This window comes from Mustela nivalis, assembly GCF_964662115.1.
Source record: "Mustela nivalis genome assembly, chromosome: X".
Classification (NCBI taxonomy): domain Eukaryota; kingdom Metazoa; phylum Chordata; class Mammalia; order Carnivora; family Mustelidae; genus Mustela; species Mustela nivalis.
In genome coordinates this window covers 70,618,458-70,623,701 of record NC_139040.1, presented here as the reverse complement: position 1 = coordinate 70,623,701, position 5,244 = coordinate 70,618,458, and the positions used below count along the sequence as shown (strand labels likewise).

At 44.2% G+C, this 5,244-nt stretch overlaps 1 long non-coding RNA gene across 1 annotated transcript; it reads right to left on the bottom strand.

The window, feature by feature from the left end:
* Positions 1 to 2,037: 2,037 nt before the first annotated feature.
* Positions 2,038 to 4,268, bottom strand: LOC309855980. Its single transcript, XR_014307020.1, has 4 exons — positions 4,172 to 4,268; positions 3,929 to 4,048; positions 3,757 to 3,836; positions 2,038 to 2,414 (listed from the first exon to the last, which is right to left on the bottom strand). It is a non-coding gene; the product is annotated as an uncharacterized lncRNA (long non-coding RNA).
* Between the last annotated feature and the right edge of the window lie 976 nt (positions 4,269 to 5,244).

Here is a 5,244-nt window from a genome sequence, read left to right as displayed (position 1 = left end):
GCACCCGAACGTTTATAGCAGCAATGTCCACAATAGCCAAACTATGGAAAGAAGCTAGATGTCCATCAACAGATGAATGGATCAAGAAGATGTGGTATATATACACAATGGAATACTATGCAGCCATCAAAAGAAATGAAATCTTGCCATTTGCGACAACATGGATGGAACTAGAGCGTATCATGCTTAGCGAAATAAGTCAAGCGGAGAAAGACAACTATCATATGATCTCCCTGATATGAGGAAGTGGTGATGCAACATGGGGGCTTAAGTGGGTAGAAGAAGAATCAATGAAACAATATGGAATTGGGAGGGAGACAAACCATAAGTGACTCTTAATCTCACAAAACAAACTGAGGGTTGCTGGGGGGATGGAGGTTGGGAGAAGGGGGTGGGATTATGGACATTGGGGAGGGTATGTGCTTTGGTGAGTGCTGTGAAGTGTGTAAACCTGGCGATTCACAGACCTGTACCCCTGGGGATAAAAATATATGTGTATAAAAAATTAAAAATTAAAAATAAATAAATAAATAAATAAGAAATGGGCAGAGGACATGAACAGACATTTCTGCAAAAAAGACATCCAGATGGCCAATAGACACATGAAAAAGTGTTCCATTCACTCGGCATCAGGGAAATACAAATCAAAACCACAATGAGATATCACCTCACACCAGTCAGAATGGCTAAAATCAACAAGTCAGGAAATGATAGATGCTGGCGAGGATGCGGAGAAAGGGGAACCCTCCTACACTGTTAGTGGGAATGCAAGCTGGTGCAGCCACTCTGGAAAACAGCATGGAGGTTCCTCAAAATGTTGAAAATAGAACTGCCCTATGACCCAGCAATTGCACTACTGGGTATTTACCCTAAAGACACAAACGTAGTGATCCGAAGATGCACGTGCACCCGAACGTTTATAGCAGCAATGTCCACAATAACCAAACTATGGAAAGAAGCTAGATGTCCATCAACAGATGAATGGATCAAGAAGATGTGGTATATATACACAATGGAATACTATGCAGCCATCAAAAGAAATGAAATCTTGCCATTTGCGACAACATGGATGGAACTAGAGCGTATCATGCTTAGTGAAATAAGTCAAGCAGGGAAAGACAACTATCATATGATCTCCCTGATATGGGGAAGTGGTGATGCAACATTGGGGCTTAAGTGGGTAGGAGAAGAATAAATGAAAGAAGATGGGATTGGGAGGGAGACAAACCATAAGTGACTCTTAATCTCACAAAACAAACTGAGGGTTGCTGAGGAGAGGGGCCTTGGGGGAAGGGGGGTGGGGTTATGGACATTGGGGGGGGTGTGCTGTGGGGTGTGTGGACCTGGCGATTCACGGACCTATACCCCTGGGGATAAAAATATATGTTTATAAAAAATTTAAAAATTAAAAAAAAATTGATGAATGGATAAGGAAGAAGGGATGTGTGTGCATGTGTGTGTGTGTAAGTATATACATATATATATATATACATATAATGGAATATTTTTCAGCCATTAAAAATAATGAAATATTGCTATATATAAGGACATGGAGAGACCTATAGCATAATGCTAAGCAAAACAAGTCAGTCAGAGAAAGAAAAGTGCCAAATGATTTCACTCATATGTGGAATTTAAGAAATGAACAAATGAACAAAAGGGCAAAATGAAGAGAGAGATAGACAAACCAAGAAACAGACTCTTAACTATAGAGAAAAAACTGATCCTTACCAGAGGGAAGGGGATGGGGGGATAGGTTTAGTAGGTAATGGGGATTAAGGAGCACATTTGTGATGAGCACATGGTGATGTATGGAATTGTTGAGTCACTGTATTATACACTTGAAACTAATATAGCACTCAATGTTAACTAACTGGAGTTAAATTAAAATGAAATGAAGTAAAATACAGACATGTTCTAACATATGTCATTTATGTTAACATGTCTAAATTCTAAATATTTTTTTTTTAATTTTTTAAGGATTTTATTTGTCAGAGAGAGAGAGAGAGAGTGCTCACAAGCAGGGAGAGTGGCAGGCAGAGTGAGAAGCATGCTCCCCACTGAGCAAGGACACCCATTGTGGGACTTGATCCCAGGACCCCGGGATCATGACCTGAGCCGAAGGCAGATGCTCAACCGACAGAGCCATCCAGGTGTTCCTTAAGTATGTTTTTTAAATGAATAAATCAATCAATAAATATTCTTTAAATGTCTCAGTTTTAATTTCTAGTATGGTACATATCCATAGATAGAGCCCACATAAATAAAATTTCTGGTCTTTAATAACTTTTAATAGTGGAAAAGTGTCTGGAGAGCAAGTTTGAGAATGGCTGTTCCGGTATGTCTCTGACTTCCTGTCTTCATTTGGTACAGCCTTGTCCTTCCAGTGGTTCCAGTTGTGATCTGCTCAATATCTGGCAGAAGGATGGACACAATTACCTTGAGAGGAAACCCATTCTTCCTAACTCACAGGTCTCAATGATACCAAGATTTTCTTCTCCTTTACCTGGGTTCCTTCGCTTAGACTGGTGATCCTGGCCTTAAACAAGACACCCTATCACAGGCAGTGCCACTTCCTGGGTAAGGAAATAGAGCAGCTAGCCTGGTGAATGTTAATGTGATAGATAACTCCCCCCACCACCTGCTTGTCTCCCTGCCCTAAATGCTGCACTTTCTATAACTCCAAACCCCTTCCCTGACATCCTCCCAATGACCACCCCCTAACCACCATCAAAGAAAGCAGGCTTCATGTCTGCTATACTGATCTTGGGAGGTATTGGGTGTGAGGCAAGGGAGGCACCCATAGATTCAGACTCCTTATGGAGTGCAGGAGGCAGAATGAAGAAAGAGAGGAGGGAGGATTCATGTTAACTGAGAGAACCCAGTACATGTCAGGTTCTTCATGTCTCCCATTCCAAAGCTGGGAGGTGAGTAAATATTTTTATCCTCATTCTCATGTTACAGCCAGGGAAACAGTCCTGGAGACAAAGTGGCTTGCACAGTCAAAAAGTAGCTGGGCGTGAATCTGAACTCAGGTTTGGATGATGCTTTACCAGAAGCAGGGAGAGTCAGGAACATCCAGTAGAGGAAGAGAGAGAGCAAGGGAACTAATAGCTATTGAACACCTACTATGTGCTGAGTGTGCTAAGTATAAATAGGTATTATCTCATTGATACCTGGCAGTAGCCCCCTTATGTAAACAGTGAACCCACAGTTCACGGATGAGGCACCAGGCTTTGAGAAGTGAAGTGTGTTTCCTAAGGGAACCCTGCTAGAAGGTAACAGAACCAGCACTCAGATCTAAGTCTGTCTGGTCCCAAAGCCATAGATTCTTCAATAATAACAAATAACATCTATTGAGAATTTACTTTATGCCAGGCATGATACTAAATCTATACTAAATGCTTTAACTCATTTAACTTAAACCTCCCAAGTAGATAGGTGCTGCTATTATTCCCCATTTTACAACTGGGAAAACTAAGGCCATAGCAAGCCCGAGGTCACCAGGTTAGAAAGTAACAAAGCTGCAGTTTGAATCCAGGCAGTCTACCTCCAGAGTTCATGGGCTTAACACTGTTTTCTAATATCCTCAAAGCTAAACTGGTGTGAGAAACCCAGAACTGAAACCAAACTCCTGGCCTCTCAGGTCACTGTTTTGTGCACTATTGCCTCTACAGTAAATGTCCAAAGCCCCTTCCTCCCAGTAGCCTGAATCTAAAGAAGGAGATAGACTCCAGGGAGCAAGAGTCATGTCGCCATCCTTGGAGGTCTGTTCTCCTGCCATTCAGCCTCTTCTCCAAAAGTTGGTTCATGGTTCTCCATCCTCAGGTCCCTGGCTGTGGGGGAAGAGGGCATATTCTCAGAAGAGGGAACAGTACTCTGCTCTGGGTCTTCATGTTACTCTCCCACCCTGTGCAAGGGGCTTTACCTTATAAGACTGTGTCCAATGGGAGGTGAGCGGGAAGGAGCCAGTTGTCTTGTCTATGGCTGACTGTCATCCTGACAGGGCCCAACAGAGCAGACATCTGAGGCACCACAGAGGCCAGAGCTAGAGAGAAGATGAGAGATCAGTTATTGTAACCCCCCCCCAGGAGACAAATGGGGAAACAGAGGGCCACAGAGTACATTGTAAGCAGAGCTGGAAAGATTCTCACAGACTCTTGGGACAAACCTCTGGACCAAACTGCTAATGAAGAAAGTCCTCAAAGAAGCAGTGGCGTCCTCAGAGATTCCCAGGATTTGGTCTTTTGCCCGAACAGCTGGGGTCTCTGAAAGGGAAGTGAGGTCAGGGGGAGTTAGTTATTCTGGGCCTTGTGATGACACATGCCCCCAGAGATTCATGCCTGGCCCTTTGCCATGGAGTTCCTAGGAGCCTTCTGGCTGCCAGCCACAGCACCCTGCCTGCTGAGCTTGGGGGAGGGGAGAATCACTGCTTCTTAATGGCTTCCTGCCCATAAAGCCTCTAGAACTGCCTGGTGCCAACTTTATTTTTGTTGAAAGAACTGACTTCAGTGTTTCCAGGAGGTTCAAATTCAGATTCCAAGCTGAACTTCTGGATCTGTTCAGCCTGGTGTGCTCAGGTTTCTGAGCATGGAAATAGATGAAGGAGGAAAGCTATCATTTCCTCAGATGTTCAGAAAAGGGCATACACCTGGGTGATCCAAGGTAGGAGAGAGTTACGATGGCCTGAGGCAGGTAGATCAATGAAATGGCCTTTGTGGACTCAGATTCTCTTTGGAACACTACCTGACTTCTTACAGGCAGCACAGGAGGTCTAAGAGGAGCTGTAATTATTGTCCAGAATGCAGTTTCTTCTAGAATTGCCCAGTACCTAACCCCTAACGGGAGTCATACAAAAGACCTGAGACTTAGACAACTGTGACCCTGCCTCTCACTGCACAGCTGGGAAAACTGAGGTCCAAAAAGGAAAGTGCCATCCCATGGTGCCAGAGTGATTCACGATTCTTAACTTGACAGTGGGGGTTGGAGAATGAGAATGACCCAGGGACCAAAGGCCCAGAGTCTCATGGCTGAAAAAGTTTCCCAGGCTCATAGCTTTTCCGCTTCATCCAGCTGTCTTCACAGTTGCCTAGGTTCTGCTTGGGTTGACTGTTGGCCTCCCTGGGCTCTTTTCCTGGCACTCTTTCCACAGCCCCTGTGTGGTTTTGGTTATACACAGAGACCCCCAGGGAGAGCTGGTGTGTCATTCAGCAGGAGGCAAGAAGGCATGCATGCCAGAGTGCA